We start from the raw sequence: 24914 nt of genomic DNA on the forward strand, positions 1-24914 counted from the left end.
CAGTGTTCTCTACACTAAGAAGGAGGTGGAAAAATGTCTTGTTTTGGATTAAGCATACAAGTGCCTCTTATTTACAACACTTTGAGCAGCTGTGAGTCTCTGCCCTCCCAACTATTCACTGCAAGGATTAAGTTTCCCACAGACGTCTGGAAGGAAATATGCCGCTATGTCCATTTAACAGATGTTTGTCCTCTTCTGTCTTGTTTGTATCAGGAGTCTGCCGGCCTCCTGTGCTAGGAGTGATGGAGTCCTCAGCTCTCTTTAGCTCACCAATTTTGGTTTTTAAACGAATGAAAAGAAAAAAGGAGAGGAAAAGTTTGATTACTAACAAAAAAATCAATAAACCAAATAACAAGGGTAACATAAAAAGAAAGCTATTCCTTTCTATAGCATAGTCTTTGGGGCTCAAGAGATAGATCCTTAAAGACAGTTCCTTACTAAATCTCTTCTCTTTGCTGTCTTAAGATGCCCACACCAACTCATTACATAGAGTTGGTGCCCAAGAATATTAATCTAAGCCTACTGTCTAACTTTTGATCATAGAAGTTCCTAGCATAGAATTCTATAGCCGAACTACAGTTTCTTTTATTATTTGGGCACATACATATATATACTAGCCTTGGTTTTGGTTTCTTGGGTGGTATCGTTTTGTAACACAAATTCTTTAGCCCTGTTTTGCCCGATCACAGATACCGCTAGTTGCCACCTGAAAGGAAGCCCGAGAAAGCCACAAACCGTGCATTTGCTTCGCAGTGTTTTGCCATTTTCTGTTTTGCACAATTGTACTTTTTGGGGATGTTTTTCTCCTCACAGCAAAGCAGAGGAAATTCAAAAATACATCCATAAATGCACTTCTCAGAAAATGCTTTGGTGTATGGGATCACTGATTGGAAGCAGGCGGCTCTAAGGACTTCAAGCCCATCCTGATTAGACGTCTGTCCTTCCTGTGTGGCTTAAACAGCCATATATTAATCTGAATTTGAAGCCATTGGCTCCAGCTGATGGTTTTACATTGTTGGAAACTGCTCGCTCGAGAACAACTTGCATTTGTCGTTTGTTTTTCGAGGTTGCTGAATAAATGGAAGCTCAGAAAGCCAAAGAAAAATTTAGCTTATGTAGCTCTGACTGATAGAAAGGTTCAACCCAATGGTATTAGTGAGAATATACCAGTAGGAAATATGAAATACCAAAGATGTTGGAGCATGTAATTCCCAGCAGATGGAAATTTTACGGGGTCAGATCACAACCCCAGGGACATTCCAAGAAGGTTTATAAAGCTGGAGAGATGCTGTTCAATGATATTTACAAAGTGAAAATCTATTTGCCCGAAAAGTATCAATATGATTATTTAGCAAGGTCTTTGACATTCTAACAACAACAACAAAAAGTCACAGCTTTGTAACAAATAGACTTTTCTAAGACTGTTTTCTCAGGCAATTCTGCAACTTCATTGAAATTGACAGCTTGTTCTTAGTACAAAGTATGAATTAAATTATGGTAAATTATATTAATATTTTTTGAGATCTACTGCCAAGACTTTAAAAAGTAGCTGTTCTGTTTGGCATACTATTGTGCTTGTGTGTTCCAAATAAAGCTTCATATGTCCCAAATGACGAAGGATTATTTATTATTTAGTAATTTTTCTTTTTAAAATAAAAAATTATTCTTGTTTTTTTTTTTAACTTATTCAGAGAAGAGAGAAACGGCCTCCCTTTCTGCTTCAGAAGTCTCAGGAAGCACTGGACAGCTGACTTGATCTTGGATCTGCAGTTGTGCCAGCTCACTGGGTAGGTGATACAAAGTCTGGGCTGTGAACAGAGCAAAACCTTAACAGGGAATATTGTAATCCTCCTGTGGTCCAAATTCTCTACTTCCTCTTCATTCTGCAATTCAGGGCCACTCCCTCAAGGGATTCTTAGCCAAGCTTTCATTCACACAAAAGAGGCAGAAGGGCTGGGATTCACCGAAATGAATTCATTTTTGTCCATCAGCCTGGTTTTGTCACTTAGGAGAGCTATAAAAAGTCAGAATCCCATAAGGCTGCATTTTGTCTCCTCCAGGATCTTTGGCATCTGCGCAGATCATCTGAGCCGGCTCAGCTTAGCCGTGGTTATTCACAATAGGAGGAGAGGAGCATTTTTCCTGGCGCTCGGGTGAGGCACAGGATCAAAGTAGCTCTAGCTTCTAAGAGGGACGGGACTTTCTGTGCAAAGTAACCGGCTATGGGTAAGGCAGTAATAAAGTTAGATACTACCCACAGTTAGGCAAGTTGGTTCAGTAGTGCTCACTGGGGTGGTTAGTAGAGGCAGCCTTGTGCCAGGTGCTAGGTGATCAGTTAAGCAGGGCTCTTCTCCTCCAGAGCTCAGAGTCAAGCAAGGGAGAGCTGAAAGAGAGCATCATCTCATGAAGTAGGGTGTGACTCTCCTGACGTCTCTGGTTAGACTTCACCCTCCAGAACTCTTCTTTGCAAAGCTGATAGTAATTTATATTAAAAAAATGTGATTCTGGGTATTGAACTGAGGGTTCCTCATATACTAAACAAGTACTTGTGAGGGAGCTATATTTAGGCCCTCCTGTTTGCTTATCCATCCAAAATTGAATGTGCAAATGAGCAATTTTAATAAGTACACAATTAAAGATAGATGTTTATAAATATACAGATAGTCATGTAGTTGTATATATGTAGACACACAATTTGGAAAGCTAAATGGCTCCTATGCTTAAAAGAATATGTTCAAAAGCTGGGCATGGTGGCACATGCCTTTAATTCCAGCATTTGGAAGGCAGAGACAGAGGGGTCTCTCAGTTCAAGGCCAGCCTGGACAGAAAGAAAAAAAATCCCAGGACAGGCAGAAGGTACATCGAGGAATCCTGTCTTGAAAAACCAAAACAAACCAAAACAAACAAAAACCAAAACACATGAAAAGCAAACAAGCAAACAAACAAAACAATAAAATTGAAATATATGTTCAATTTTATTAACTTGTAGAAAATGCAAATAAAACCAGAACCAGAAGTCCTCTTTTAATTAGTGTATAGGCATGAATGATATGAAATGCTTGTACCACATTTAAGTTACATGTCTGAAACAAAAAACCACATGGAAAAATAGGAAAATGGAACAAAGTTTACATACCAAAGATGCAGTACCTTTGGCGGGGAGCAATGGTATACCTTTGGCGGAGAGCAATGGTATACCTTTGGAGTCTACTGATGATTAGAGACTGCTATTGACACTGTGTTATCCCTTTCAGGTGCACTTCTCCCTAGGTATTTCTCGTAGTTTACAAATAGTTGTTTATATTTTTCCTACATTCAACATCGAGTATGTAAATGACCACTTAGGTGAGGGCTGGGAGACGGTTTTATTGTGAAGTGACTTGAAAGTGTGGGGACCTGAGCTCAGATTCCCAGAATCCATGTGTCCTAGAAACCCCAAGATCAAAAGTAATTGGAGGAGGGGTTTGTTTCGGCTACACTCGCAGATGACAGTTTATCACTGGGGGAGTCAGGGCAGGAACCTGGGGGCAAGAACTGAAGCAGAGAGCCTCGAAGTGTGATGCTTAATAGCTTGCTTCCAGTCCCAGACCCATATTGAGGCAAGCATGACTCTGCCCACAGTGAGAAAATGTCCTTCACACTTCTCCACAGGCCTGTCCGCTGGAGACAACTCCTTGGTTGATGCTCTCTTTCCTTATATATTCTAGTTTGTGTTAAGCTAACAAAAGCTAACTAGTACTCCATGATAAAACCAGTCACAGTAAGATGTATGGACCCATGTCTGTATGAACACACACACACAAGCACACATATGTACACACACACACACACACACACACAGATATTGGGGTTTAACCTGAAGATGAGAAACACAAAGCAGCCAGCCACTAGAGAGCTCTGACCTCTAAGAAACCCTCAGACTGAAAAGAGAGCCAGTTCCTGACTCATCTTGGCTTATATTCCTCTCTAGTGCTGGGATTAAAAGTGTGAGCCACCACCACCTGGATCTGTTTCTGCACTGACCTTGTGTAGCTCAGGGTGACCTTGAACTCACAGAGATCCACCTGCTTCTGTCTCCCAGATCCTGGGATTAAAGGTGTGTGTTACCATTGCCTGGCCTCTATTGGCTTAGCTTTACCTTCTGTTCTTCAGCCAAGCTTTATTTATAAAACATAAATAAACATAGTTGAGCATATACTTTTGTTGTATGATAGGGCCTGGGTCTGAAAAAGCATGGGATAAATCCGGACTGGCTGAATATAGAGGACAATGAGGAATACTGAGAACTCAAGAACAATCGCAGAGGGTTTTTGATCCTACTGCACGTACTGGCTTTGGGGGAGCCTAGGCAGTTTGGATGCTCACCTTAGGAGACCTGGATAGAGGTGGGCAGTCCTTGGGCTTCCCACAGGTCAGGGAACCCTGATTGCTCTTCGAGCAGATTAGGGAGGGTGACTTGATCGGGGAAGGGGGAGGGAAATGGGAGGCGGTTGCGGGGAGGAGGCAGAAATCCTTAATAAATAAATAAATAAATAAATAAAAATAAATAAAAAATAAAAAAAAAACATAAATAAAATGTCACTATTTAGGTTTTCTTATAGTTTTAAAATACCTTTATATATAAAGATTATACATATGCATAATCTTTGATTGCTGATAATTTCCTTTGGCATAAATAATCTTTCCCTTAATACTGACACTTTTACGGTCTTAACTCCTATGCACTTCTATCCAGTTGCATGCACGAGTCTCATAACAGCCTTTAGGTTGCTGATTCACAAGGCAGGGACTGTGGGAAAGGGCAAACGTTGTCTGAAAGAGCAAGCAGTGCATTGAGACTTCACCCTAAGAGGTACAAAGAATGTTCTTTGTGAACAAAATGGCTAATGTAAAAATTTTGGATGGAAAAGGCAAATAATTTGTAATCAAAAGCTACTAGTACACCATAGTGTTTTTGTTTGTTTCAAGGAGGTAAGTTAGACATCAGAAACGTGCATTGTGTAACTCACACAGATGGGGAAATTTGTTAAAAAGCCCATAAAGCCTTAAAGAAGTTTAGCATATGAATAATAACTCTTCAATAGCTTAATTTGTTGAGGAGTGTAATAAAAACAGTAGGGATCAGTAGGTCCTAATCAGCTTTCCAGCGTTTCAGCTTGGCATCAGTTTGAAATTTAAGACTTTGGGCAAATATTTAGAAAGATCTTTTTTTTTCTATTTTAATTAAGGAAAAAAATTATGTACCTGGGCATTTTGCCTTCAGGTATGGCAGTATACCTATGCATGTCTAGCACCCACAGAGGCCAGAAGAGGGCATCAGATCTCCCAGCATTGGAATTGCAGAAGATTGAATGTGGGTGCTGGGAATCAAACCTAGTCCTCAGAGCATCCAGAGTTCTTAACCATTGAGCCATCACTCCAGTCCCAAGGAAACATTTCTAAATTTACATATTATTTAGATAGTAGTTCCCAAATCGGTTGAGTACAAAATTGCGCTTTCTCAGCTGCTATGAGAGTAACCTCTTGGAGGAGGAGCCCTATGTGGATACTGCTGAGATTGAGAATTTCAAGAGTAATACTGTGGCCTGTCCACATAAATTGTGGGTCATATCTAGATATCTGCCAGCCAGCAAGAAGAGTGGAGGCCTGAGCATCACCATGGTCTCCTATTGTCCCCTTTGAATGGTAAAATTGAACTGGACGAGCTCTCAGGAATCTCAAGGATACGTGCAGACATATCAACACGCTTTAAGGAGAAATAGTTCAGGTCTGAGAAGTAAATAGTTGTTCCTTGGAATGGGAATGAAAAGCAAGGGCATTAATCTCTGTAAGATAAAACATCTTAAGGCTTCTGCCTTGCATTTGACATAGATATGAAAAGGGAATGAGGATTTGCATTTTAATTGGTCACCAGGATATTCATAGTAAATTATTCGCTTGTTCTCTGTTCTTAGTTCTCTATTTGAGCTTCTTGGCAAGACCACTTCTCTGAAATTACAGCAAATCACATCTCCTTCTCCTTCTTCCTGTAAGCATTTATGAGCACCCACGGGATACTGGAATTCAGAGGTAGTTAGGATAAAAAATTGTAACAAATATTGTATAATGATCTACACACAAACATTTCTGAAAATATAAGAAAATAGAAGAGTTTATCTTCCCATCTCTTGGACTTGGGAACTATCCCTTCAACAGACAACCACGTGGGACAGATGTGGCCGGACAAAGACTCTTAGAGGATACAATGACACTGAAAGTAATGACAGCAACTGCTAGGCAGGGGTTCACTTTAGGCAAACTATTGAAGCCCCTGCTGTTATTATGCCGGTTTTACATGACAGAGATGAGGAAACCCGTAGTGAATTCCTTTCTCTTTAAACTAAGGACTCATCAACTGAATATGCATCATTTAATCAGCATACCTGGACTCAAAGAATCACCATCCCAGTAAGCATGCGGAGCAAGTGGAAGACATATCTCAAATCCAGATGCATTCAAATGTCTACTCAGGGTGTTCAAAAAAAGGGGAGGCCACTCACTCCACTTCCTGTGGCAGCTTGACCATTGCCATCAAATTCCATTACTTTATAATAGGCACAGGATTTGAAAAATAACACACAATTCTTAAGAGGAAGGTTACTAACCATTCAGCACTAAACAAATACCAGTGACCATCAAATGTATTGTATGCACACAGGGCTTATGGATGATATGGTTATTCAATAATGCTTCAAGAAAATTCAAATCTCAGCCATTGGTAATGTAACAACAAGAGAAGGCAGTAAAAATGTCTCTGGGTGGCAAGTTCCATGTGCCTTGTCTTTAAATATATGCCCCGACTACTTGAAATTTCAGGCAAAGAAGAAAAGATGCCATTACAAAGAAAGCTTAGCCTGAGAGAGAGAGAGAGAGAGAGAGAGACAGACAGACAGACAGACAGACAGACAGACAGAAAGACACACAGAGACAGAGACACAGACAAACACACAGAGAGAGAGAGAGAGAGAGAGAGAGACAGACAGACAGACAGACAGAAAGACACACAGAGACAGACAGACAGACAGACACACACACACACACACACACACACACAGAGAGAGAGAGAGAGAGAGAGAGAGAGAGAGAGAGAGAGAGAGAGAGAAAGAGAGAAGAGAGAGAGAGAGAGAGAGAGAGAGAGAGAGAGAGAGAGAGAGAGAACAGGATTGGTCCCAGGACTTCCCACCCTATGAATATCCAAGTCTGCAGGGGCTCAGGAAACACTTAGGAAATAGCATATTTCATGTGACCTGCAACCCTCCATCAGCTCTAGATGGTTTGTAATACTCGATGCAATACAAATACTATCCAAATAGTTTTTTCACTCTATTGTTCAGTCCTAAGGACAAGGTGGAAAGAATGAACATGTTTAGTACTGAATAATTAAGAAAATTGGGCAAGTCTGTGTGCAAAAACCACTGGTACCAGGATCAGACAGCGGTCAGGGCCAGGGCAATGTGCTGACGAGCCAACCATTCTCCTAGCCCAACGATCCCTGGGGTGCTAGAAAGCACAACTTCTTGCTGGGGTTCATTCCCTTGGTCACCTCTTTTGTGCTACATAGCAACATAGTACAAGGACCAGTGCTGCTAAGAGGGTTTGTCAGCATGTTAAAAGATGTAGAAATATTTCTTGATGTCTTTAACTCAACATGGAATACTCTCCAAAGATGCTAGGAAAATGAGACATCACTTTATTGGAAGAGAGCTCACAAGTTATATGCATGCTATGACACCTGAGTCCTTCTGGAATGTTCTTCTAGATGATTTTGTTTCCTTTAAAAAGCCTTTACCCTTAGTGTTAATATTCTTTCCTGTGAGGAGAGCCTAGGTTGTTCATCACCAAATGGCAAAACTTAGCCAAAGCTGTAAACATCTTGAAATAACTCCCCGATTGCTACACAGGAATAAAGTTTCTTATTTTCAGGTCACTTCCTGTTCTTTCAATGACCTTATATCCGAAGGTTGCAAAGCCTGAAGACTTTTTGTAGGTAGGAAGTAATTTGGCCCAGTTTTAGAGGTCATGCTAACCAGGGTTGCCTGCATTCCAACATTTGATAAACTACAAGCACTATAGAAAACCCACAGGAAGAGGATATGGGTCCCCAAGCGGTCCTTTTCTGTCTGGAGAAGCTGAGATATTATCATCATCATGATACAATCAAATATAATATCCTGCAGGGATCAAGAAATAATCCTGAGTGCCAGCAGTCATTCCCTCCCAAGAGAAGGCGATGGCAAAAAGTGACAAGTGCAAAAAAAACAATATTAAAAACAACTAATAAACACAAGAGGGAGCCCGCAGTGGATCAGTTTGGAATGTCCTTCCTGGGAAACATGGATCAAAATTACACTGCTATTGGAGTCGATTTCTAGAAAGAAGATAGGTAACCTAAGCATAATGTTTGGAAGATATTTTTAAAAACTCATTGCTTCTCAACAGTTCACATCTTCTGGGGATCCTGTGCTGTTGGCTGGATCCGGAAGCCCGTAAGGGAACTTTTCACCAACAGTATTGCTAGTGGGCCTCGCTGGCCAAAGGCAGGAGGCTTCTGGGAAGCACTTCCTTCCTTGTTGGAGAGGATTGACGGACAGTGCTTAACTCCTCGTTCCTTGATGGGGAAAGAAATTAAGGTGTACAGTGTGTACTCCCACAAGGCCCACGTGTAGAAGGTTTGCTTCTCTGGGAGGCAATAGTGGGAGGAGATAGAACCTTGAGAAATGAGGCGTGGTGTAGGAAGAGAAGCAATTGTGGGTGTGTTCTCCAAGGGATGTCAGGACCCGGGCTCCTGACCCTTTTTGATCGCCTGCTGCCTTGGAGTGACCAGCGTCCTCTGTCGCGTGCTTCTTGTAGGTCATCTAACTGTAGACTGAAACCCCTGAGACCTTGAGCTGGGCAAACCTTAACCCCTTGTAAGTTGCTTCTCAGGTATTTCATCACAGCATTGGAAAGCTGACTATCACAGGCCAGCCATCCTGGAAATCACTGGCCTCGCCCTTGCTCTGCTTCTCTTCTGCCCTCCCGTGTCAGGACTCCTCTCTCGATGGTTCCCTTGGGATGCCTGAGAAATTTCCATAGCTTGTCAAACAGTGGGAGCTTTCCCAGAAAAACAGACAACATCTGTTCTTGCTGCCATTGTATTACATACAGATAAGCATATATTATATATAAACATAGTTTTACATGCATGTGTAAAATGTTGTGATTCATTACGTAATGATGAAGTCCAGAATGTTTGCAGTTACCGCACCATGAGGGCTGTCTATACAATCAGAACCCCAGACATTCATTGACTTGTTACTTACTGTGCTTTTAAAACCACCTCCCTTTATGCCTCCTGGGAGCCCTGTCTAGTACGAGGCCATCGCAATGTGAGAGACAAGCTCATATTTTATGGCCCTGTGAGGATCCAAGCTGCGTGCTTATTTAATCTAAAAGGCATCTATTAAATTACTAATAAAATTTATTTATTTAGGAATAAGACAAATAGAAAAGCAAATTACTTTTGTCTCCGGGAACTGGGAAAATGCAAAGGGGCTCAGGAATGAGAATGCGGCTATTTCTGAGGAGAGCGGTTTAATTAAACACCAAAGTGACTAGGGCACGTGAGCATGTGTGCCCACGCGAGATAAAGTGGAGCAGGAGGATGACAGAATGCTAATGCTTGCCCTCTGCACAGACTTACTCTCGCGCAGGGATTATGCTGTGTTACAGTTCAGGGGAGCGGGAGAGAACACCAATAACCCGGCTTCTCAGTTCTTCATCACAGTGGACCATGCTTGGAATCCAGCCCTCGGTGGTTTGATGTATTTGAGAGCTAGAGTTCTCTTGAGTTAACATCTGTGGCTGTCGGTCACACTAGTGAGGAAGTTTCTTCTGTTAATCTGTAAGCACAGACTTTAGCTGTGATTTCCAGGGAGACTGAGGCAGACCGAGGTGCCCCCAAGGCCTACCATCCACCTGATCCCACCCCGTTCTGTCCACAAACCATGTTGAGATGGGGATAGAGGTTGTATTGACTCTTCATTCGACCTTATTTGGTGCTGAAGACTTCGGATCACCTCCAATTAAAGAGTTGCCATTTCTGTACCAGACTCTTGTAGCTTATGAAAACATCCTCATTCTAAGATGAATCAAGTTTTTATTTATTTTTCTTAAACACCTCAACTCCAGAGTGTTGTTATATGTCCACTGTGTAGGAAGATAAAGTTAGCTCCAGAAATGGTGTTTTACTGTTAACTGGTTAAATTCTTCTTTCATTTTGTTCCCTGATGCTTTGAGACAGGATATGGCTACACAGCTCACACTGGCCTTAAATTTCCTATGTAGTTGACTTTGTCCCAGAACTCAGAGCAATCCTCCTGCTGCAGCTGTTTGAATGCTAGGATGAGAAGCATGCACCACCATAACTAGTTGCTAAATCTTTTTTAATTAAAAATGTTATTTTTTGATTATTTCATACAATAATACAATGGCATCGTGGATATAATAACACAACTTGAGGGAGTCAGTTCTCTCCTATTCGTGGTTTATGGGTACTGAGTCAGGTCCTTAGGTTTGGCAGCAAATGGCTTTGGTCACTGTGGACCTCAATGATGTCTGGCTGCCTATTAGTTAACTAACACACACGCAGGGGAGTATGTACAGATATAGCTTAATCCTGACAAATTTACATAGGAGGGCATCATTGCTTGAGAGTGACCATCTCCTGAATGATCCATGGAGTAAAACCATAGGGATTACTCCTGAGTATGATCCCTGGGTAAGGGTCCTACAAAGGAAGCAGTGTCCACTGTTCTTTTCATCTGTTCTGGCTACTGCTGTATGATTGGCATCTGGAATGGAAACATATAAAAGGCACTGATAGAGCCACTGTGGTGGTTCAGCAGGTAAAGGTGCTTGCTGCCAAGCCTGAGGACCTGTATCAGATCCCTGGGAGCCACACGGTGGAAGGCTAGAACCGGTGCCTGCCAGAGGTGCTCAGACCTCCACACCTGCACCTGACAAGTGCATGTGGACACACAATTCACATAAAGATACAGATGAAAATTTAGAATGTGGTGGTGTATGCCTCTAATCCCAGCCCCCAGGAAACCACAGCCAGAGGATTGCCATGAGTTCCATAGCTTATCTTTATGCTGCATTCACTGAGACAGATGAACTAATGGTGTTCTGTGGCTGGTTAATTTGGTTCTAAAAGCAAACTCTATGTAATCAGGATGTTGAGTGTGCAAGGTCTTAGAGGAGATTTGATTGTAATGCTGGATTCTGAAAAGCTGGTAGCAGGATACAACTAACTGCACAAGGAAGGGCCAAATGCAACTCAGACCAGTTGTATTTAATCCTGGGAGTGTGACAGCCTCTTCCCAGGCTGTTCTTTTTAAAAAAAATATTTATTTATTATGCATACAATATTCTGTGTGCATGTCTGCAGGCCAGAAGAGGGCACCAGACCTCTTTACAGATGGTTGTGAGCCACCATGTGGTTGCTGGGAATTGAACTCAGGACCTTTGGAAGAACAGGCAATGCTCTTAACCACTGAGCCATCTCTCCACCGCCCCCCCCAGGCTGTTCTTAATGGATTCTGTTATCACTGTCTCTGACTCTTATTTTTCTGTGTCCATCTGATTGGCCTCTCATGAGCTGTTCCTTAGTGATAACAACCATGTATTGCATTACCATTGAACTAGCTCATTTGTGAGGCATTCTTTCATGTTCCCTCTACATACTCTTGCTCTGACCAACTATACAATTATACATTTGCTTTCTGGCTTAGCATCTTATCCTCTTTATCATCAGGTTCTTGGGGAAAAGAAGCCCCGCACCCATTAATTATCAATAATGATCATCTAACTACATTGCGTAAAATTGGAAAAAAGTCAGCCACAATCACACCCAGCAGGATCTCCATTAATGTGTCCACATTCTCCGTCTTCAGACACTTCTCCTGCCATTGTAATTACAGTATTCATCCTTCTATAGCACTACTTTCTCCATTTCAGTATTTCCAGAGAAAGGCAATGAAGAGCTGATAGCAGCAGCAGAAGACAGGAGACATTACAGGGGTAAAAGTGGAGAAATAGGAGGGTCAACGTGGCATGCACAATTAAGAGGCAATAGGCAATTCAAATAAACTGTACATGAACGGTCCAACCGAAGAAACTGGAACATCTTTTTCACAAAAGCAAAGTGAGAAATTAGATGAAAATTCCAAAACTCTTTCTGAGCTCTGGAGATTGGCACAAAAATAGTGATAAATTGAGACGCACTTGTTGCTGAGGAAAACGGAACTTGGTGAGTGAATAGCAAGGGTGCAGCATTTGAGTTGGAGGCTTCTTCTGATTTCTCTGCAACCAGCTAGGTTGATGGGGCAGCTCTCCCTGGATGGGCTGACCATGAAGGCCTGCAGTTTCTCCACTGTTGGGCTAAAATTATCTCAGGGCCTGAACCTCGAGGCCTATAGCACAGAAAAAAGCCTGACTTGAGTTCAGGGCCTATACTTTGAGGCCTGTAGGACAGAGAAAAGCCCCGCTGGAGTTTGAGTGAGGATGAGACAGCAAAAACTATGTAGATGCCCCTCCAGCCAGAGGGAGGGTCTGGCTGTCTCTCATTGGCTGGAGGTAACCCCACATCACAGACTGTCACTTAACATATATAGCTGACACTCATATTAATAACCTGGGTTCCTGCTTTGACTTGACTCCCTATCTAGTATGATTGTCCTGTGTTGTTGGCCTGCGGAATGGGTGTCCTGCATCGTGGGGCTGTGGAATGGACGGATAGCGCACTCACCTTTCCCTGGGGAGTAAGGAGGCTGAGGAAGCCTAGCACTCCATTGGGAGTGGAGGGATTTTATACAAAGCAGAGAGGAGAAACCCTGCACTCAGGTACTCAGTGGGTAAACTGGTGAGTTTGGTAGAGAGGGAAGAGGATAGAGTTAGGGGTCATAGGACTGGTGAGAGATGTGACAGCCAGACAGACGAGGTAGCGCTGACACCTGGGAGGCTGCAGTCTGTGGCTGAAAGAGCCAGCCGAACTAAGCTGAGTGAGTAAACAGGAGAAGACACGAGACTATCACCAAAGATTCCAGAAACCAAAATGAATGTAAAGATGTCCTGGTTAGCTTTGTGTTAAATTGACACATGTGAGAGTCATCTAGGAACAGGTCCTTGGCCTGAGACAGCACCTCCATGAGATAGTTTGTCATCAAGTCGATAGGGCCTTTTCTGATTTAATGATTGACGCTGGAGGGTCTAGTCGACCGGATGCAGAGCCACATGGGCAGATGGCCCTGGGATGCATCAGAAAGCAGGCTGTGCAAGCCATTGGGCACAAGTCCATGAGCAGTGCTTCTTCATGGCCTCTCCTTCCAAGTTCTGGGATTAAAGGACCACTACAGTCAGCTGGAACTGGATTGGTCTACTTTGTGTTATTCTTGGGATTATTCAGAGGAGTCATCAATAGTCCACCCCACTCATTTATTTTTAAAACAAATTTAATATGTTATTAAAACATTTGGAAATGTAATGAAATTAATAGCTAGGTAGTGACGGGAGGTTTTTTTTTTTTTTGATTTTTCGAGATAGGGTTTCTCTGTAACTTTGGAGACTGTTCCGGAACTAGCTCTTGTAGACCAGGCTGGCCTTAAACTCACAGAGATCTGCCTGCCTCTGCCTCTCAACTGCTGAGATTGAAGGTGTGTGCCACCACTGCCTGACTGTAAAGGGAGGTTTTTAATGGGACGCAATAGTGAGTTGTGTGAAGAAGTAGAAAGAATGAAAAGTGTTGACTGTGATATTTAAGTGCTGATATGAGTTTAATTATTCTTTGTATAATAAGTAGCGTTGTGATGTCTATTCAAGGCGCTGAAAACATTGCCTACCATAGAGTTTGCAGGAGAATGAAAGCTTTATTTTCTGCCTTTGGCAATTTAAGGAAACAAGTGGGAAGAGATTTAAGACCTTACAAAAATGTTCGGCCTACCGAAAATTCCTTCGGTTTTCCTTTAACTGTAAATAGATTTTTTTCCCTTATACGTATCCTGATTATGGCCTTCCCATCCCAACCCCCACGTATTACTTCCAATTCCTCCCCACCTTCCCTCTCATCCAGATTTACCTCCAATATGTCTCTGATTAAGAAAACAAATAGGTTCTAAGGAATAATGATAAAATAAAATATAAGATAGAATAAAACTAAAGTATGAATATATGACAAATCAAAGAAACAGAAGGAAATGATCAAAGAAAATGCACAAGAAACAAATAAAGATGCAGAGACCCACTTGTTTGCATGCTCAGGAATCCCATAAAAACACTAAAATGGAAGCCATAATATATAACCAAAGGACCTATGAAGTAAAAAGAAAAAATATGTATAAAAGAATAAAAATAAATAGAATTTTAAAGAAAAGTCCTGGCATGACATTATGAGACAAGGAGCCTCCAAAGATGCCTTTGACTTCATTTTCTGTTGGCATCTACTGCCAGGCTTGGAGTTTCCCCTTTAGAGTAATTTGTTTACCCAGTGAGACTACCTTGGAGAAAACTAAAAAAATTTTCATGTTTTTATTGATCTTAGCCATTCTGACAGGTAGAAGATGAAATCTTAAAGTAGTTTTGATTTGCATTTCTCTGATGGCTAAGGATGTTGAACACTTCTTTAAGTGTTTCTCAGCCATTTGAGTTTCAGTGTTTCAAAATATTTGTCATATAAATCTTTTGCTTGATTAGAATCAGCTCCAGGATATTTGATATTATTTGAGGCTGTTGGGAAAGGTGTTGTTACATTGATTTCCTTCTCAGTCCACCTGGCATTGCTGTATAGGAGGGCTACTGATATTTTGAGTTAATGAGTTAATTTTTTATCCATATGATTTGTTGAAAGTGCTTATCAGCCATAGAGTTTCTTGGTGGAATTTTAAGGGTCATTTATGTATACTATTATAGAATCTGTTAATAGAGATACCTTGATGCCGTTCTTTCCAATTTGCCCACTTGATCTCTTTTAATTGTCTCAATGGTCTACCCAATACTTTAAGTACTGTATTGGCTAGGTATAGAGAGAGTGGATATTCTTGTCTTGTTTCTGATTTTAGTAGAATTGTTTGGAGTTTCTCTCCATTTAAGTTGATGTTGGCTATGGGAATGCTCCAAACTGCCCTTATTAGGTTCCAGTATGTTCCTTTTGTTCTCAATCTCTCGAGGAATTTTATCATGAAGGACTTGGATTTTGCCAAAGGCCTTTTCTCCATCTGATGAGATGATTATGTGGTTTTTGTCATTCAGTTTGTTTATGTGGTGGATTATATTTATTGATTTTTGTATATTAAAATATCCCTGCATCTCTAGGATGGAGCCTACTTCATCATGGTGGATGATCTTTTTGCTTTATTCTTGGATTTGGTTTGCTAATATTTTATTTTTTATCTATGTTCATAAGGAAAATTGGTCTGTACTTCTTTATCTGTTGGGTCTTATGTGGTTTGCATATCAGGGTACTCATAAAATGAGTTTGGCAATGTTCCTTTTGTTTATATCTTATGGAATAATTTGGGGAATATTAGCATTAACTCTTCTTAAAAGTCATGTAGATTTATGTGCTAAAACCATCTGGCCCTGGGATTTTTTTGGTTGGGAGGTTTTCAATGACTACTTCTTTTGCACTAGGGGTTTTATGTATGTTTAAATTGCATATATGGTCTTGATTTAACTTGATAAATGGTATGTATTGAGGAAATTATCAATTCTTTTAGATTTTTTTCCAATTTGGTTTTATCATAGCTTTTTAAAGTATGTCTTTATGATTCTTTGTATTTCTTTTTTTTTGATTTTGCAAGTCTTGGGGGGTGATTTATTTATTCATATTCTACATTTACCATTTATGCCAACTGGATACGAAATCGTGGGCTGAAAATTATTTCCCATTGATATGTGCCTATATTGTGTAGCTTTCAGCTGTGCAAAGCTTGTGGGGTTTTTTTTAGGTTTTTTTTCTTTAATTTATTTATTTATTAAAGATTTCTGTCTCTTCCCCGCCACCGCCTCCCATTTCCCTCCCCCTCCCCCAATTAAGTCCCCCTCCCAGCCCGAAAAGCAATCAGGGTTCCCTGTCCTGTGGGAAGTCCAAGGAACCCCCACCTCCATCCAGGTCTAGTAAGTTGAGCATCCAAACTGCCTAGGCTCCCACAAAGCCAGTGCGTGCAGTAGGATCAGAAACCCATTGCCATTGTTCTTGAGTTCTCAGTAGTCCTCATTGTCCGCTATGTTCAGAGAGTCCGGTTTTATCCCAGGCTTTTCCAGACCCAGGCCAGCTGGTCTTGGTGAGTTCCCAGTAGAACATCCCCATTGTCTCAGTGTGTGGGTGCACCCCTTGCCGTCCTGAGTTCCTTGCTCGTGCTCTTTCTCCTTCTGCTCCTGATTTGGACCTTGAGATTTCTGTCCGGTGCTCCAATGTGGGTCTCTGTCTCCTTTCATCGCCTGATGAAGGTTAATATTCAGGAGGATGCCTATATGTTTTTCTTTGGGTTCTCCTTATTTAGCTTCTCTAGGATCACTAATTATAAGCTCAATGTCCTTTATTTATGGCTAGAAACCAAATATGAGTGAGTACATCCCATGCTCCTCTTTTTGGGTCTGGCTTACCTCACTCAGGATAGTGTTTTCTATTTCCATCCATTTGCATGCAAAATTCAAGAAGCCCTTGTTTTTTACTGCTGAGTAGTACTCTAATATGTATATATTCCATACTTTCTTCATCCATTCTTCCATTGAAGGGCATCTAGATTGTTTCCAGGTTCTGGCTATTACAAATAATACTGCTATGAACATAGTTGAACAAATGCTTTTGTCATATGATAGGGCCTCTCTTGGGTATATTCCCAAGAGTGGTATTGCTGCATCCAGGGGTAGGTTGATCCCGAATATCCTGAGAAACCGAAACACTGATTTCCACAGTGGTTGCACAAGATTGCATTCCCACCAGCAATGGATGAGAGTACCCCTTCCTCCACAGCCTCTCCAGCAAAGGCTATCCTTGGTGTTTTTGACTTTAGCCATTCTGACAGGTATAAAATGGTATCTTAAAGTTGTCTTGATTTGCATTTCCCTGATCGCTAAGGAAGTTGAGCATGACCTTAAGTGTCTTTTGGCCATTTGAACTTCTTCTGTTGAGAATTCTCTGTTCAGCTCAGTGCCCCATTTTATAATTGGGTTGATTAGCCTTTTACGGTCTAGTATCTTGGATTCTTTGTATTTCTTCAGTGTCTATTGTTATGTCCCCCTTTCCTTTCTGTTTTTGTTAATTTAACTATTCTCTCTTTCCCTTTAGTTAGTTACAATAAGGGTTTGCCTATTTTGTTGATTTTCTCAAAGAATCAATTGTTTCATTGACTCTTTTGTTTTGTTTTATTCCATGGATTTCAGCCCTCAGTTTGATTATTTTTTGTCATCTACTCCCTTTGGGTGTGATTTCTTCTTTTTGCTCTAGAGCTTTCAGGTATGCTGCTAATTTGCTATAATAAGAATTCTTCCCCTTCCCTTTTTAATGGAAGCACTTAGTGCTATAAGCTTGCCTCTTAGAACAGCTTTCATTGTGTCTTATAAGTTTGGGTATGTAGTATATTAATTTTCTTTGAAATGTAGAAAGTCTTCCATTTTCTGTCTTGACACATTTTTTTTTCATTCACTAGAAAGTTGTTCAGTTTCCATGGGTTTGTAAACTTTCCGTTGCTTTTGCTGTTGTTATCCAGCTTTAATGCATGGTGATCTGATGGGATGCAGGGAGATTTTCAGTTTTTCTGTATCTACTAAGACTTGCTTTGTGTGTAAGCAAGTGGTCAATTTTGGAGAAAGTTCCATGAGATAATGAGAAGGTATATTCTTGTGTGGTTGGGTGAAATGTTCTGTGAATATCTGCTGGTGTAATGTCCATTAGCGCCAGCATTTCTTTGTTTAGTTTTGTTCTGTGTGACCTGTGTATTGACAAGAGTGAGGCATTGATGCCTCCCACTACCAGGGTGTGAGGGTCAATATGCGACTGAAGCTGTAGCTGTGTTTCTTTTATGAACTTGAGTGCCTCTGTGTTTGGTGCATAGATGTTAATAATTGCAATGTCCTCTTGGTAGATTTTTTTTCCTTTGGTGAGTACATAGTAGTGTCTTTCCCCATCTCTTTTGATTTGTTTTGGTTTGAAGTCTTTTTTTCCAGATATTAAAATGGCTATGAACACTTTCTTTGAAGGTCTGTTTGCTTGGAATTTCTTTTCCATGCTTTTACCCTGAGGTGATGTTCTATCCTTGATGTTAAGGTGTATTACTTGGATGAAGCAGTAGTATGGATCCTGTTTTAAAATCCTGTCTGTTAGTCTGTATCTTATTGATGAGTTGAGACCATAGATATCAATGAGCACTGAATATTGATTTTTGCTACTTTGTTATTTTTGTTATGATGATGATGGTAGTCGTGGTGGTATTGCTGTTGTTGTTGTTGGTGATGGTGGTGGTGTGTATGTGTGTTTCCCTTCTTTTAACTTGCTGGTTTGGGATTATTTATTTCCTCTGTTTTCTTGGGTGTGGTTAACCTCTTCAGATTGGAGTTTTCTTTTTAGTGCCTTCTGTAGGGCTTGATTTATATACTGATGTTACTTGAATTTGGTTTTATCATGGAATGTCTTATTTTATCCATTTTTTGTGATTGAAAGTTCCTATGTGTAGAATAATCTTGGTTAGCATTTGTGGTCTGTTAGGGTCTGTAGCAAATTTGTCCAGGCTCTTCTTGATTTTAGAGATGCTCTCTTTGGGAGATGCCAGCAAGGAGAGAAGGTTACCTATATGCTATTTTACCTCTCTGAGCTAGCAGGTTTTCACCCCAGACTTTGACTCTCAAGTCTTATTTATAAATAGAGTGCTAGAAATTTAGTTAAAGCTACCTTTATTGGCAGCAACAGAGCCAGGGCCTGAGGAAACAGAATTCCCACTAGGTTGTGGCCTGAGTAGCTGGGCCACTGCCAGAGAAGCAGGACATGACCATGGAGTCACAATTGCTGACTGACAGCCACTGTCCCAAAGTTAAAGCAACACCCCATCCCACCAGAAAAACTGTTGTTTACTCAAAGACCCACTACTCTGTTCTAGAAATTGGCTGGCCTGGGATAGTGACCCTTTTCCACAGCCACTACCTTCCTTAGAATAAAAATCAATACATTTCCTGTCTCTTTGTGTGTGGTCTTCCCGAGCACACACTCTTGATCAAGAGTGAAGTTCTCCTTCTAAAGACTCTGTGGTTAGAATGGTGGTCTCTTTCTTTGTGACCCCATGTTTATTTCTCACAACTAAATAAGCAAACCTCATTGTGTCCATCTAGTGGAGGGTACTATTCACCCCATAAAAAGAGCAGAGTTATTTTTACTCTAAAACAGCTTTACTTGCTTTTCTTTGATGATAGGCCTTAAAACCCTTACATTAAGTGAGCTGCAAAGCCTACACTTCCATTTAGATGACTCACTCAGAATAGGCAATTCTCTCTAAAGTAAAAGCAGAACAGTGGTCACACAGGAGTAATATAAAAGGGACAGGAGGCCATTTGGGATATGTGGTGTCTTGAATGAGAGTGACTCCCATAGACTCATATTTTTGAACGTTTAGTTGCCAGATGGTGGACTGCTTAGGAAAGGTTAGGAAGTGTGACCTTGTTGGGAGAACTGTGTCAGTAGGTGTAGGCTTTAAGGTTTCCAAAGTCCATGCCAGGCTCCCTCTCCCTATCTTTCTGCCTGCTGGTTGAATTAAATAGAAGCTCTCAGCTCCTGTTCCAGCACCACGCCTGCTGCCACCATACCCCCCCTGTGATGATCACGGACTAATCCTCCAAAACTGTAAGGAAGCCCACAGTTAAATGCTTCCTTTTATAAGTTGCCATGGTAATGGTTTGCATCATGATAATAGAACAGTAACTAAGGCAGGGTACATGAAGCTCACATATTAGTTTTTTAGGGATAATGTTCAACTCTGCAAATCTCAGACATATATGACAATGGGTGGGTTTTGTGGCACATAAATGATTCCCCAGTGAAGCTGTTGGAAACATAAGTTGTGCATGAAAAGTCATGGCAACCCCTTTAACCACATACTCTCTTAAAGAAGGGTCTGTAAGCCGTCACTTCCCTAAGCCCTCATTGCCTTTCTCTCTTGCTTTTAGAGAAGCCCAAAGAACAAGAGGGGAAGCAGCTCTTTAGGTGCAGATGCTTTTATATCTGTTTGGGGATAAATAGACTCTATTTTAAGGATCCCCTTGGGTAACAGAAGTTAGCGAGCTGGAAGAAAGAATGGAGACAGATAGGAAAAGGCCATTTTTCTTTCCTAAAATGAACTTTCAAAGTTTGCATTTTTTTTCCTACACCGAAGCATTTGCTGACTGTTCTGTGTGATGAAATACTGAGACACTGCCACATTGCCCCATCCCAGCTTGCGACATGTACAGTGAGAGAATTTGAGTGATTAATTTTACTTATATCTCTTACATTCTTACCCATTATGATGAATAAATAATTTTATTAGATCAGAAACACAATGACTCACAAATTAATTACTATCTATTCCCTTGTCTTCAGAACTGCCAAGTGAGTCTGGAAGAAAGGAGATGTGCTGTTTGTTTATCTGTCTGCCTGTCTATCTATCATTTATCTATCATCTGTCTATCTATCTATCTATCTATCTATCTATCTATCTATCTATCTATCTATCACCTACCTACCTACCTACCTACCTACCTACCTATCTATTGCTGGTGTGAATTTAGAGCACAGTTGGGTGGTCATTAGTTTGAGTTTGTGAGACAGAACCATCAGAGTCAGGAGCTAGAGATTAGACTGTGACTCCTGTCTGCTGAAGCACTTTCTGTATTCTGTTCTTGATAAACTGTCCACCATTAGTAATAACATGATTGCTCACAGGGTGTCTGTGGCAGATAACGATGCAGCTCCTGACTTTAGGACGGGTCCATGTTCACTGGTCTCTGGCATCTGTGCACAGAGCCTCAAGCCCCGACAGAGCAACCATCTGCATTCAACCACCGAAGGTGACTTTGCTGGTGACCTTGTCAGAAGCATTCCATTTGGCAAGCGGGGTTTGATGGAGTCTTGGCTGGCTCACAAGTGACAGCAAATACATGCTGATCTGACACACGGAGCCTCAAGTTAGAGACGCAGTTGGGAATACATCTTGTAGCATAGAACATTGTGCTTCTGTGCCCCAGGCTTCTTTCGTTCCATGGTGTTCTAGCTGGTCACCTGTAGCTGAGTCTGGCAGAAGTGACCATCTTAGAGTGACGTATTTGAGCTCTTAGCAAAAATGCAGTCTTCTACTGACAGTTTTCCCTTTCGGCTGGAACCTGGCGTACTTGATGGGCTGTCTGCCTGCACTGTCCGCTCATATTCACAACAGGCCTTTTAAGGAGGCGGGAGACACAAGGGAAAGCCAGGGTGATGGCCAAGCTGGAGCCTGCACGGCTTTGTGTCATATTTCTCTCTTCAAATCTGCTTAGGCGCCTTTTCAATAGTCAGACTATCAAAATCCAACCAATCCCTCTCAGGGGCTCAGCTATAAATAGAAGCTGCTTTCCTGTTTTGTTTTCATTCCCCTTTAGTGCAAATAAGAGAGTTTATGCAGTGCGTGTAGCAGAAGGCCTTGCATGTAGCAAATTTTCAATAAATATAAGCTACATTTAGCATTTTCATAGTATATATGTGTGCGTGCAAGTCATATATGTATGTATATAAATGTTGTATATATGCACAAATATGGCTAAATATATGCAGGGAAAATTACTTTACTTAGCAAAACATGAATTCGTAAGACCAGAAACAAAAGAATATGCTTAATTTTTATATAAAAAAGCGTTAAATAGAAAATTATATTTTATACATTATTTCAGATATACCTAGAGGCAATGAAACCTCCATTTACTGGAATTAGATTAACATATTGCTTGTATGAATTTTAAAAAGCTAATGTATCTATTTGAACAGACTTAAATATAACTGGTTTAACTGCATTGTAAAAGTGCAAAATAAACTGTTTTCTTTTTCCTTTTTTACTCTTTCCTCATACAATATATCCGAAAGCAGCTTTCCTTTCCTCCACTTCTCTGCTCCCCCAGATCCGCTTCTCCTCAGTTTCACAGTTTCTCTAAAGAGTACCCTCAAGTCTTCAACACTTGTGGGGGATATGTCATATTCAAACTATAGCAAATGATAGCAACACTCTCTACATCTTTACAAAACAATCAGAGGCAACTGCTTGTTTTAGTAAGTAGGGAAATTAAAGAGGGAGATGTTTGTGGGCTTACAGGTTGATTGAATAGTCATTTAATGGAGACTCTATTACCCAATGAGAGACAACTGATTCTTACCAAATCCTGAATTCTCGTTTATTTATTTTTTAAGGAGTTAGTTCCATTACAGGCTCCAGTGCTGTAGGGAAAGTCTGTCTTGAAAAACCAATAAAGTAAAATAAAATAAATAAAATAAAATGTTTAATAAAAATGCTTTTTATGATAGAGAGACACGCCAACTCCTGGCAGTGTCCCTACCTCCTCCAAAGAAGATGGATTGGAACAGAAGAATTTCCACCTGGAACTTGCTTTAAATATGACAAAGCCGGTCATGGAGCAGAAAAAAAAACTGCTTTTCACCTCAACTGCTGCCAATATGCTGTCCAGACTATGGACAGGCAAGACACTGAGGAGCTGATTGCCCTGCTTTACTAGACAAGGTAGGCTGATACCCCTCTGAGTTCCTGTTCCACAAGAAAGTCTTTCATATCTTGTACGCCTGGTAGCCAAAGACTGATGCTTAGAAAAACAATTTAATGCAGGTTAGCATTCTGTGGAACTTCATTAAGAGTATTTTCTGCATATGATTTATAAAATAATATATACATGATAGAAACATTTAAAATGTTCTCCCTTTTACTGAGAATAGATTTTTCTCACATAATATATCCTTATTATGGTTTTCTCCTCCTTTCACTCCTCCCAGTTCCTCCCCACATACCTTCTCATCTAAATCTGCCCCCTTTCTCTATCTAATTAGAAAATAATCAGGCTTCTAAGGTATAATATAATACCTTATCGTATGATAAAATAATAACTAAGACTTTGAAATTGGAAAAAATAAACAAAAAAAGGAAAGAGTTCAAGAGAAGGCATAATAATCAGAGGTCCACTCATTTCCACACCCAGGACTCCCATAAAAACACTAATCTGGAAGCCATAATATAAACACTGGACCTGTGCAGACCATGTAGGTCCTGTGCAGACCATGTAGGTCCTGTGCACGCTGCTGTAGTCTCTTGCATGTGTATGTGCACTGATCATGTTGATTTAGAGGCCTTTTTTCTTGACGTCCTCCATCCCTCTGACTCTGACACTTCTTATGCCTCCTTTTCTTCAGGGTTCCCTGAGCTCTAAGGGGAGGGATTTGATGGAGACATCCCATTTAGGGCTGAGTGTTCCAAAATCATCCTCCTCCACCTTCTCCACCTCCTCCTCCTCCTCCTTCCCCCCCCCCCCCATAGCTGGCTGTGGGTCTCTGTATTTGTTTCCATCTGCAGCAGGAGGAAGCTTCTCTGATGATGACTGAGCAAGTCACTGATCTATGAGTATAGTGGAATGGTGTTAATAATGATTTTTATTGCTATGTTTCTTGTTTTTAAGACCGGACTTGCTGAACATAGGGGACAATGAGGACTACTGAGAACTCAAGAACAATGGCAATGGGTTTTTGATCCTACTGCACGTACTGGCTTTGGGGGAGCCTAGGCAGCTTGGATGCTCACCTTACTAGACCTGGATGGAGGTGGGTGGTACTTGGACTTCCCACAGGTCAGGGAACCCTGATTGCTCTTCCAGCTGATGAGGGAGGGGGACTTGATCGGGGGAGGGGGAGGGAAATGGGAGGCGGTGGCGGGGAGGAGGCAGAAATCTTTAATAAATCAATCAATCAATCAAAAAAAAAAGAACAGTAGTATTTGGTTTTGCCCTAGGTCCCTCGGCTATCTATTCTCAGGTTCTTGGTCATTCAAGCAGTATCAGACATGGAATGGTTCTTAGTCAAATCAGATATTGGTTGGTTATTCCCAGAAGCTTGGTACCACAATTACATTAGCATATCTTGTAGGAAACACAACATAGATCCACTGACTTATCATCCTCCTGTCTGGAAATTCAGTTTACTAGCATCTTACACGTGAGACAATTTAACTTAGGCAAAGATATAATGGTTATGAAATCACTAAATTCATAGCAAAGAAATAAAGAAGCCTAACATGACTTTAGTTTTTAAAATGTACTTTTAAATTTATACAAACTTGCATACAATAAAGTGGACAGATCTTCAGTGTGAAATGTGGCATAGCTTGGCAAATGTGCATAGCACACTACACCATCGCATTATCACAAAGAAAATTGTTGTCATTCTGGGTTCCCATTCTCCCTTCACTCGGGATACTAGGGTCTTGATTTCCGTCATCAGCTCAGTTTGTCTGCTCTTGAGCATGGCAGAAATGCAGCCATAGTGTGTGTTTGTGTGTTGCCGATGTCTCTCTTTGCTGTTGTGCAAGCAATGGTCCCTTTTATTGCTGAGTGTTCTGTGTAAACATTGAATGAGTTCCTAATCTCTTTTACTCTGATGGATGTTTGTGATGCTTCCTGTTGTAAGTGTACTTACAAATGTTTTATTAACAAACTTTCACATTTATCTTGAGTAGAATTATTGTGTTATGAAGTGGTTATATCTTTAAATTTATGCCAGTAATTATAGATTTTGGTGGACACATATTTTCTTGTTATTGTGAGTGGAATGGGTGTTTCATAGTGTGGATTTA

The 24914-nt window shown here is 40.9% G+C and overlaps 1 long non-coding RNA gene across 1 annotated transcript in view; it reads left to right on the forward strand.

Annotated features, from left to right (window-relative positions):
* LOC142846467 (uncharacterized) overlaps nt 1-23886 on the forward strand; it is a 34707-nt gene extending 10821 nt beyond the window's left edge. The window contains exons 3-6 of the long non-coding RNA XR_012910075.1: nt 1692-1787; nt 2061-2153; nt 22589-22802; nt 23746-23886. This is a non-coding gene — a long non-coding RNA (uncharacterized LOC142846467). The remainder of the gene's footprint in view (nt 1-1691; nt 1788-2060; nt 2154-22588; nt 22803-23745) is intronic.
* Nucleotides 23887-24914: the final 1028 nt, after the last annotated feature.

The sequence above is a fragment of the Microtus pennsylvanicus genome, chromosome 3 (genome assembly GCF_037038515.1).
Source record: "Microtus pennsylvanicus isolate mMicPen1 chromosome 3, mMicPen1.hap1, whole genome shotgun sequence".
Taxonomy (NCBI): Eukaryota; Metazoa; Chordata; class Mammalia; order Rodentia; family Cricetidae; genus Microtus; species Microtus pennsylvanicus.